At 43.8% G+C, this 11588-nt stretch overlaps 1 pseudogene; it reads right to left on the bottom strand.

Moving 5' to 3' along the window:
- Positions 1–373: 373 nt before the first annotated feature.
- LOC108281231 lies at positions 374–887 on the bottom strand (annotated as a pseudogene).
- Between the last annotated feature and the right edge of the window lie 10701 nt (positions 888–11588).

Raw genomic sequence — 11588 nt, 5'->3', positions numbered from 1 at the left:
GGGATTACAGGCCATGAGCCACTACACCCAGCTGCATACTAGTGATGTTCAAGTGATGTAATTAAAAAATTTGGTTGCAGTGTTTTATTATGCTGCACAATTACATTTGAGAAAAGGAAGATAGCTTTTATTATTATTAAAATTAGTGAAATAGCTTCATTTATTTTAATGCTGATATATTCTACCATATATTTGTGTATAGAAATATATAGAAACTTAAAAGATCCTAATTGGTTAGTTCATGCCATTCGCATGTATTTGCAAAACATTGTAACATGCAAACATAAGAAGTTTCAAGACCTGGCTGGAGGAAAGTTTTATACTCTACTACAATGATGCTGGCGTATTTCTACAGAAGGCCTTTTTAGTGAAATCAGTCAACAGGAGGTAGGAGTTTATCAATGAATTGCTTGATAGCCATCATTTCCTGGTGAGAAGCAGTGCATCATGCCTGTGAAGGTTTTGAAGTTTACACTGGCTGGATTTACCAATGCTTTAAGATTTTCAACAGTAAGTAAATCAAACATCAGTGAAACTAAAGGGTCACAATCTCTATGGCACTGGAGAATAGAAATATATCTATTTGTGCCACAATGGGACCCTGTAGAAATGGATTGCAAAGTGGAAGCCAGCAACTGAGTGCAGTGACACGTGCCAATTTCTGCCGTGTGGTAAGAGAAGTATAATATAAAGACAAGAGCTCCTCCTTGAGAAAATCCTCAAACAATTCTGTTAGAAGAAATGCCATTCTTCACCTCTTGATTTATCAAAGCTTTTACATTTTTACTAGCCTGTTTAATTCCAAGTTCACCCTTCCATGAATCCAGCAAAAGCTGTAAAATATCAAACCAAGAGGTCATAGCCAGGCTCATATTTAATGTAGTAGGCATAACTGTTATATAACAGGCAGATATGTTAATATGTGAACTTATACTTGTGAAGGTTTCTATCCATCCATGCTTTGTGTCTCCCAATCTATGAAGGCAACTCATCTTAATTTAAGACCCACCCCACTGATGCCTATCCTTCTAATCTGGGATTGGGCAGCTGGAGGTCCTGAGGGTCCCATTGGCCACATTCTGTCCCCAGTACAGGGGGGCCCAAGAAAAGGAAGGCTATGATGCCCACACTTTCCCCACACAGCATAGGCCCAGTCTACTGGACCATCCATAGCCTACCCTGGGCAGGGCAGAGCTTCAATTTTTCAATAGTAAGTATGATTTTAGGCCTGGGAGTTTTACAAATGCAGTTTAACAAATATCGCATGTTCTCACTTGTAAGTGGGTGCTAAATGATGAGAACTCATGGACAGATAGAATAGAACAACACACACTGGGGCCTATTGGAGGGTGGAGGGTTGGAGTTGGCAGAGGATCAGGAAAAACAACTAATGGATACTAGGCTTAAGACCTGGGTGACGAAATAATATGTACAACAAATCCCCATGACCCACATTTACTTATGTAACAAGCCTGCACATCCTGCACATGTACCCCGGAACTTAAAAGTTTAAAAATAAATTTAAAAAAAATTTTTTAATGCAGATTAAGAAAGTTTTCTTTTATCCTTAGTTTTCGGAGAGTGTTTACCCTGAAGGGAGGTTACATTTGGTACATGCTTTTAGCATCTATTCAGATGATCATATGATTTTTCTCCTTTAGTCTATAGATATCATGAGTTACACTGATTCAATTTCAAATGTTGAATCAAATTTAAATTGCTGGGATAAATTGCACTTTGTCATGATGCATTATGCTTTCCTTTATTGTTTCCTTTATTACTGTTATCTGTGGTCAATTTTATTCATTTCTGCTTTTTAAAAATTTATTTGAGACAGAGTCTTGCTCTGTTGCCAAGGCTGGACTGATCTCTGCTAACTGCAACATCCTCCTCCTAGGTTCAAGCGATTCTCTTTCCTTAGCCTCTCAAGTAGCTGAGAATATAGGCGTGTGCTAACATGCTTGGCTGATTTCTGCTTTTATCTTTTGTATTTTCTTCTTTCTATTTGCTGTAATTTGCTCTTTTTTCTCCTTAGTTTCCTAAGGTGGAAACTTAGATTATTAATTCAAGCCCTTTCTGCTTTATATTTAATGCTACACATTTCCCCTAATGACTAATTTAACTACATACCACAAATTTTAATATCCTGTGTTTTTATTTTCATTCAATTAGTAATATTTTCCAATTTTCCTTGTGGATTTCTTTTCAAACCACAGGTTATTTATAACTGTGTGATTTAATTTTCAAATATTTGGAATTTTTCCAGATTTTTTTGCTTTATGCATTTGAAACTATGTTGTTAGAATCATGCTAATTTAGAAGTTACATCTACTTGGTTGATTAACTCTATCATTACAAAGTATCCCTCTAGCTCTGGTGGTTCTTATTTTACACTATATTATTTCTTATATTAATGATGCTAAAATGGCCATCTTCTGGTTTTCATTTATACAGGATATTTTTCCATCCTTTTACTTTCAACCTCCTTATATTTATGATGTTTCTCTTGTAAGCAGCAAATAATTGTAGTTGTCTGCTAATCCAGTCTGAAAACATAATTGAGATGTTTTGCCTATCTATTTTTACTGTAACTATTGATATATTTGGCTTTAAATCTATCATCTTACTATTCGTTTTTCATTCATTCCATCTCTTCTATCTTCCTTTTTCTTATTATTCTTTCATTTGAAATACTTATTTTTATTATTCTATTTTCTCTATTAGCTTATTAATTATAGGTTTATTTTCTTTTAGTATTTTCTTTTTTTAAAGATAGGGTCTCACTTTGTCACCCAGGCTGGAGTGCAGTGGTGCGATCTCAGTTCACTGCAGCCTTGACCTCCCAGGTTCAAACAATCCTCCTACCTCAGCCTCCAAATAGCTGGGACTACAGGTGCACAGCGCCACGCCCAGCTAGTTTTTTCATTTTTTGTAGAGATGGGATTTCACCATGTTCCCCAGGCTGGTCTCGAACTTTTGAGCTCAAGCAATCTGCCTACCTCAGCCTCCCAAAGTGCTAGGTTTACAGGCATGAGTCACTGCTCCCATCCAACTTTTAGTATTTTTTTCTAGAGGCTACAACAATCACCTTTAACTTAAAGAATGGCATGTATAAATTCTTTGATCACCTTCCAGATAATGTAAGAACTTTGGAATACAAATATAAAAAAACTTAATCCCTCCCACCGTTTGTGCCTCGGTTGTCCATTTAAATTATATGTGTGTGTGTGTGTGTATACACATACATATATGTATATATACAAAACTATTTTTATATATAGTTTAATTCTACAAATCATTATTGATCTAACTTTATGCAGCCAATCTTCATCAAGATTTACCCACAAATTTGCCTTTTCATGTCTCCCTCTATCTTTTCTTTGCTTCCAAGTAGAATCATTTTGCATCTGCCTAAAAATTCCATTCAGTATTTTCTTTGGTGCAAATATGTTGTTAAAAAAACTCTCAACTATAATTTGTGTAAACATATCTTTATTTTGCTTTTACTTTTTAAGGATCATTTGCAAGGCACAGAATTCTAGAATGGCAGTTATTTTCTTTCAATATTCTTTTGGCTTCTCTATTGCTTCTGTTGAGAAGTAAGCCAAAGTGTACTTTGGCTTCTTTCATGGTAATATGCCTTTTTGTTTTTCTTTTGGCTGCTATTAGGATTTTCTCCTTTACTTTGTCTGTGATTTTATGTGCTATACCTAGTGTAAGGGTTATTGCCTAGTTTAAAATGAGGAAAGTGAGGCCAGTATAAGAAAATTAAATGCCAATTTATTCAGCTTCCCTGCGAGGTTCTGTGGTCCGGGGAAAGGTGGCCAGAGAAGTTGCGCTGACTTCTTGGGGTGGGAGGTTTTTATGGCTATAAGGAACAAGCAACAGCAGAATGCCCTGATTGGGTCCAGGGGAGTGGGATTGAGACGGGGCAGGCCGCTATTTGTTGGCGGGTTGTTGGGTGGGTTGTTGGGCGGGTTTTCCGGTGCGAGAGCCGGCCAGGGTTGCATCAGTCAGAGCCTTCCAGGGGAGCCATGCGGCAGAGCTAGGTGCTGAGTGCAGAGGTGGGTGTGTCCGACCTCCCGGAGACAACCAGCCTTACATTCCGACCCTTTTGATGATATAGGACGCTGCTTCTTTCTGGCTACTTCCTGCTGAATAGGGGCGGAGTGAGGGAGAAGGGTCAGTTGGCTGGTGCCTCAGTTGGGAGTCGGACACAGGGGTGAAGTAGCATCTGGCTTACGGCCACCCTGGAAATTTCCTTCATGTGGGCCTGTAAAAACCTGAGGAAAAAAGGGGCTAGCATTAACAGAAGACAAACTTCGATGATAGGAGTGATGATAGGGGTTAGCCAGGTTAGCATGGGGGAGTGCCACTAGTTAAGAGGTGAGACTGATGCATTCTGCTTCTTGTGGAGGTCCTCTTGGAGGCGATACAGAGTGTTGACATTTTCTTCCACAAGTCCTGTTTCATTGGTGTAACAGCAGCACTGCTCCTGAAGAAACAGACAGGTACCTCCCTTTTCTGCTGTCAGCAGGTCAAGGGCCCGTCGGTTCTGGAGAGTTACCTGGGCCAGCAATGTGATTTGTCGCTGGAGGGAGGCCAGGGAGGCGGCCATCACTTTGATAGCCACGTGAAGCTTGTCCTCTAGTTGAGTGGCTGAGGTGATACCGTAGCCTAGGGCGCCACCAGAGAGGGTGTTAGAGACCAATGACCATTGGGAGGAAGACTGCTCATCTGTCTTGGTGATTAGGGGAGGGTTGAAGGAGGGATAGAAGTTCGGCTTGTCCGTTTACCTCTAACTGCGGGACCAAGGTGACAGGCACACAAGGGAAAGGGAAGGGGGAATTAATAACTTTAGTTAAGGTTCCATTACACCAGAAATATCCTCCTGGTGGCACGTAGAGAGAGGATTTTACCTTTACTGCGGTGTTACAGCTGGGACTGGAGCTGCTGGCTGTCTCATAGCAGAGAGAGAAATTTTGAGGGTGTACTTGGAACAAGGGGCTATCCGTTAAGATGGTGCCGGGTCCCGTAGGTGATTGTGACAGATTGAACCCAGACCTGAGGGGAACTGCAGCTAAGGGGGGTTACTGAGAGAGGCACATAAAAAGCAGTTGGTGATATTCATGGCTTTAGTTAAATTTAACACATTGGCTCTCTGCTGTACTAGAGTTAACCAAGAGAAAGGTTGAGAGGTGTTATCTGAGGGTTTGAATTGGTTAGCTAGGGTGGCTTCATTTTGCAGGATTGTATGGCTTACAGAACTGAGCTGTTCTATTGCTTCAGAGACGATGCAGGTATAGGACCAGAATATTAGCCATGTTCCCTGAGGGTGGCTCCAGGTATAATCTTCATAGACATTACCAGACACTCCTGCATCCCAACGGCTGTGCCAGGGGTCACGGCAATGTGGGGTCCCAACCACCTGGGTTGCAAGGATCCTGGTTTGGGTTCTTGGAGGAGATTGCTGTCGCCTGGTTGGAGAGGTGCCACTGGGTGGGAGTCCTCTGGTCCTGGAACAACAGGGAGGGAGCAGTCTGCGTGCTCCCTTAACAGGTAGTGGAGGAGGGAGAGGAAGGGAAGGTAGGAAGCCAGTGGAGAGGGGTTTACAGGGAGGTTGTGAGAAACCAGGAAAGGCCGGTCATACAGCAATTTGAAGGGGCTAAGGCCTGTTGGCCCCCGTGAGGTGGCCTGGACCTGGGCCAGGGCAAGAGGTAGGAGTGTGGGCCAACAGAGCTTTATCTCAATAGCAAGTTTGGCCAAATGGTCTTTGAAGATGCCATGGGCCCATTCAACTTGACCCAACGACTGGGGATGGTAAGGGATGTGTAGTTTCCAGAAGATGTTGAGGGACTTGGCGACTAGCTGGACTACTTGGGCCGTAAATGCTGGACCATTGTCCGACTGGATGGTGGCAGGTAGGCGGAAGTGAGGGAGGATTTCTTGAGTAAGGAGGGAGGCCACCATGTCTGCTGTCTCCTGGGAGGTGGGGAAGGCTTCAATCCAACCTGAAAAGGTATCCACAAAAGTTAGGAGGTAGCAGAGCTTTTTGTGAGTGGGCATATGAGTGAAGTCAATTTGACAGTCTTGGGCCAGTAGGTTGCCATGCATTTGGTGAGTAGGAAACTGTGGCCTTAAGCCACCCCGAGGCAAGACCTTAGAGCAAGTAACGCAAGCCTTGTGTACCTGCTCAATTGTTGCAGACCTGGCGAGAAAAAGAGGGGCTGTACAAAGCGGTGTAACGCCTTAGGCCCTATATGTAAAGATTGGTGGATTTCAGCAATAATTTTAGGGGCCTGTTCCAGGGGAAGGGTGATTCTGTTATTTAGGAAGATCCAGCCCTGATTACATTCTGTTCCCCCCTTTAGTATAAGGGCCTGTTTTTCTGATGGTGAGTATACAGGCTGTGTGGCCGTGGTAAGGAAGAGAACAGGGGTAGGGGTTAACTTGGCATTAGTTAAAGATCTTGCTGCTGTATCTGCCTGCACATTGCCCCGGGAGATGGCATCATGCTGGGCCGGGCGTCCTCAGCAGTGTATGACTGCAACTTCCCTGGGCAATGATAAGCCCTGTAAAAGGTTGGAGATTTGTGTAGCACTGATTATGGGGGTTGGGAGTTAAGACAGGGCATGGCATTGGTTAAGAGTGGCAGTAGGAGGAGGGCAGATGATGGGCTTGAGTGTGGGGTGCCAGTGAGTTGGAAAGTGGCCCCCACAGTCTGGAGAATGTCTCATCCTAAAAAAGGGACTGCGCATAAGGGTATGATTAAAAAGGAGTGGAAAAAGGGGTGTCCCTCGAGGACACAGGCTAAAGGGTGGGTTTGATTAGGACAGGAAGGCTTACCGTCAATTCCCATGACTGAAACCTGGGAAGGTATGCTAGGTCCTGAGTAGGAAGGCAGTACAGAATAGGTAGCCCCCATGTTCACTAAGAAGGAAATGGACTTACCCACTACCTGCAGTGTTACCTGTGCTCGGCAAGGGTAATAGGGGTCTTAGAGTCCGGGCTGCGTCAGTCGTCCAGAAGGCCGAGAAGTTCAAGCGATGGGATTGCTTCCTGCAGACCAGCCTGCCCTCCACATAGAGGTGTGGGTGGTGGGCCTGTAGTCCGGGATGGGCAATCACTGCGCCAATGTCCAAGCTGCTTGCATTTCGGGCAAGGCTTGGTAGGTGGCCGGGGACACGGACACCGACCTGCCCAGTGTCCCTCCTGACCGCACTTGAAACAGGGCCCAGGTGGAACGCCTCCGGAGTTCTTGGCAGGTTTTGATGGACCCCACTCCACCAGGTGCCTGGTGGGCTGCCGGCCTCAGGACTGCCACAAGAGCTTGGGTTTGAAGGCTTACTTTTTGCTGTAGGTGGGCCTGGTGGGTGGCCTCAGCCTTTTCCTCTTGGCCATTAAAAACTTTAAATGCCATATTTACCAGGTCTCGCATGGGAGTTTGGGGGCCCTCTTCAGCTTTCTTGAGTTTCTTTCTAATGTCAGCCGCTGACTGAGAGATGAAATGGGTGGCTAGAACTGTAGCCCCTGTGAAAGAGCCTGGGTCCAGCTGGGTATGAAGCATCATAGCATTAGTTAATCGGTTAAGAAAGGCGGCTGGGTTTTCAGTAGGACCCTGAGTTATTTTCCTTAACTTATCATAATTAACTACCTTTTGGGCTGCGCGTTTTATTCCCACCAGGAGGCACTGTAGCATTTGGTCTCGGCGGCAGCAGCCATCTTGACCAGTTTGATAGTTCCAATTAGGGTTGGCCTCAAGGACCGCTGCCGCACCTACTGGCATTTGATTGTGAGATGTACCTGATCAGCATGTGCCTGGGCCACTGTAAGGATGCGGTCACGCTCATCTGGAGTAAGGGTGGAGGACAGGATTACATAGGTATCACGCCAGGTGAGGTTGTAAGCCTGGATGAGGTGGCGGAATTCTTTGGTGTAAGCAGTAGGATTGGTGGAGAATGACCCTAGGCGTTTCTCAATGGCTGATAGAACAGAGAGGGAGAAGGGAACATGCACTCAAACAACACCCTCTGCTCTGGCCACCTCGGAGAGGGGACAAAGGAGGGAGGTTTCATTGTTAGGAGCACAGCACCAGCGAGTGTGAGCACTATACAGGAGAGGCTAGGTTGGGACCAGGAAGAGGAGGAGCTGGAGGGGGTTGAGGTTCTGCATATGGCAGAGGATTTGTGAGTCGGGCGGGTGGAAAGGAGAGTTCCTTGGGTGGGTTGGGGTTGGAAAAGGAGGAGGAGAGTGGAGGTGCCAAGGGCAGCGAGGGAGTTTCTTTGGCCAGGAGCACCTGAGCGGTGGTGCAGGAGAAACAGAGGGTGGGACGGGAGCAGAGATACCAGAAGGCCTGAACGTAGGGAACCTCCGACCATTTACCATTTTTGACAGAAATTGTCTAAATCAGTTAGAATGACAAAATTGAAAGTTCCCTCCAGTGGCCACTTGAACCAATTGTCCAGAGGATACTGGGGCCAGGCCACAGTGGAGAGGAAAATCAGCATTTTCTTTTTTATGGAGAGGCCTAACTTGGGTAAATTTTGGACTAGACATCCCAATGGCGACTTGGGGTCCAGGCAGGACTCCTGATTACCTATAGTTCCCTCTCTGTTGCGGGATAGTCAGGAGTGAGGAACAGCATCCTGGACCTCAGTGCCTGACTACCAGAGGTTATGGGGAAGGACAGGAGTATAGGGATGTCTCTACAATATTCCTGTCTTCTGGAATGAGCGAGCATGGGCACCAGGACGTCTCTGAGAGACCCACAGCTCAAGACAGGAAGGAGTCCCTGACGCGGCCACAATTACGGACAGGGTCTCCTTGGATCGGAGCAAACAGATGATGGGTTTATGGGCAATAAGAGTCTTACCGAGTGATGGCTGCAGATGATCAGAGAGGCAGCGGCTCCCTGGTTCGGCTTATGGTAGAGGAGTCAGTTTCCTCCAGGAGGGGTCTTGAACTCCTCCCGGGTTTCGGCACCACTTGTAAGGGTTATTGCCGAGTTTAAAATGAGGAAACTGAGGCCAGTATAAGAAAATTAAATGCCAATTTATTCAGCTCCCAGGTGAGGTTCTGTGGTCTGGAGAAAGGGGGCCATAGAAGTCTCGCTGACTTCCTGGGGCGGGAGGTTTTTATGGCTATGAGGAACAAGCAATAGCAGGACGCCCTGATTGGGTCCAGGTAAGCGGGATTGAGACGGGGCTAGCCGCTATTGGTTGGTGGGTAGTTGGGCAGGTTGTTGGGCGGGTTTTCCGGTACGAGAGCTGGCCAGGGTTTTATCAGCCAGAGCCTTCCAGGGGAGCCATGTGGCAGAGCTAGGTGCCGAGTGCAGAGCTGGGTGTGTCCGACCTCCTGGCGAGGCAACCAGCCTTACACCTAGGTGAGTTTCTATTTGTATTGATCCATCTTGGGTTCATAGAGCCTCTCAAATCTGTGATTTGATGTGTTTTTATCAGGTTTGGAAAACTATGGGCTATTATATTTTTAAATATTGCTTTTGTCCCATTATTCTTCTCCTTTACTTTTCAGGCCTCAATATGTTAGATATTTTTAGTGTTTTATACATACTTTTTGCTATTTCAGACTTTTCTTTTTATCTCTTTATGTTTTAGTCTGGGCATTTTATTCTGGTCTATCTTCCTGTTCATTTGTATCTACTCTGCTGTGAAACCCATTCATTGACTTATTAAATTCATTTATTTTATTTTAAAATTCTAGAATTTCCATATGTTTCATTTTTATGATTTCCTGCCAGGGGTGGGTGGCAAGGACGGGGTGGCTTGCAGGCTTGTGTGGGTTGGGCTCGGCCCTGTGCTGCCTCAGGATGTAAAGTGTTAACAAGGGGGCCAGGATGGGCAGAGTGCGCCTGTGGGTGCCTGTGTCCTCCAGCTCCCCCCGCAGCCGGCTCCACCGTGGTCCAGCCAGTTGCCAAGTTCGGGTTCTAGACCAAAGACTGCATATTCCCCACTGCTTATTGTGGTCCAGACATTGCCAGGTTTACTGCACCTGCCAGAGCAGACTTGGCCCTGTGGAGGAGCTGGGGACTGCCCCTCAGCCATACTTGGTGCTGTTCCTGGAGCAGCTACCCAGGGTTGTGGCAGCACTGCCAGATGGTATGAAACCAGATGCTAATCCTTATAATTTTCTAGGGGAATTGGTGATATCTGCAGCTATTGGAGTTTTTTCTGTTCTCTTTTTGTGGAGAAGTTTTAGATTGGTTAGGAGTCTTGTTTACGTGAGAAGAGAAAAAAAACTTGCTGTAACGCTTTCTGGACTAATTGAAGAAAAATGTAAACTACTTGAAAAATTTAGCCTTGTTCAAAGAGAGTATGAAGGCTATGAAGTAGAGTCATTTTTAAAGGATGCCAGCTATGAGAAGGAGGCAATAGAAGCACAAAATTTGGAGGAAACTGTGAAAAGCTGACAGGTCTAACTCTAAACTTGAGGATGAAATACTCTGTCTAGTAAAAGAGTTAAAAGAAAAGAAATCTAAACATTCTGAACAAGATGAGTTGATGGCAGATATTTCAAAAAGCATACAGTCTCTAGAAGATGAGTCAAAATCCCTCAAATCACAAGTAGTTGAAGCCAAAATGAGTTTCAAGATATTTCAAATGAATGAAAAATGACTGAAGATAGCAACAAATAGCTTTGAATGAAAATTTGCATCTTCAGGAAAGCCAGAAACCATTTTTGCAAGAAGCTGAAGTATGTAAAGAACAAGTGAATGAATTTAATAAACAGAAAATAAATTTGAAGACTTCAAAGTACATGCAGAATAAATTATAAATGATAAAGAAAATTACATCACGACTCCGAACACTTGCTAAAGATGAAAGATCAGGCTACTATGCTTGGAGAAAACATAACGGATGATAATAACTTGGAATTAAAAATGAACAGTGAATCAGAAAATGGTGTTTACTTAGGTAATCCTCCAAAAGGAGTTTTGAAGAAACTCATTCATGCTGCCAAGTTAATTGCTTCTTTCAAAATCTTAAAAGGAGAAACAAAATTTATATTCAGTTATCTTAAATTGATAAAACAAGGGAAGAGCTTAGAGAACATATTAAAAATCTTCAGATTGAACAAGCATCATTGCAGTCAGAAAACATACATTTTGAAAATAAGAATCAGAAGCTTCAACAGAAAGTTAAAGTAATGACTGAATTATATCAAGAAAATACAATGAAACTTTACAGGAAATTTTCAGTAGAGGAAAATTATCAGTTAGAGAAAGAAGATAAACTTTCTAAAGTAGACGAAAAGATCAGCCATGCCACTGAAGAGCTGGAGGCATATAGAAAGTGAGCCAAAGATCTTGAAGAAGAATTGCCACTTTCATACAGCTTCAACACTGATCGTGGTCAACCATGTTCCATTTGTATGCCTCCTCACCCCTCATCATTTTATGCATATTATCTCTAAAAAGATATGTTCATCTCTAAAAAGTAAAAATTATTTATAAAATGTAACAGCAACAGCATTACCACATCTAAAAAATGTAATAATCCTTTAGAATTATCCAATATCCAGTTAGTTCAATTTTCTCTGTCACATAATTTGTAGTTTTTTTTTTTTTTTTT

This window comes from Cebus imitator, unplaced genomic scaffold (assembly GCF_001604975.1).
Source record: "Cebus imitator isolate Cc_AM_T3 unplaced genomic scaffold, Cebus_imitator-1.0 Scaffold222, whole genome shotgun sequence".
In the NCBI taxonomy this organism is placed as follows: domain Eukaryota; kingdom Metazoa; phylum Chordata; class Mammalia; order Primates; family Cebidae; genus Cebus; species Cebus imitator.
The sequence above is the reverse complement of the archived record's forward strand: the minus strand, read 5'-3'. Positions and strand labels throughout refer to the sequence as shown.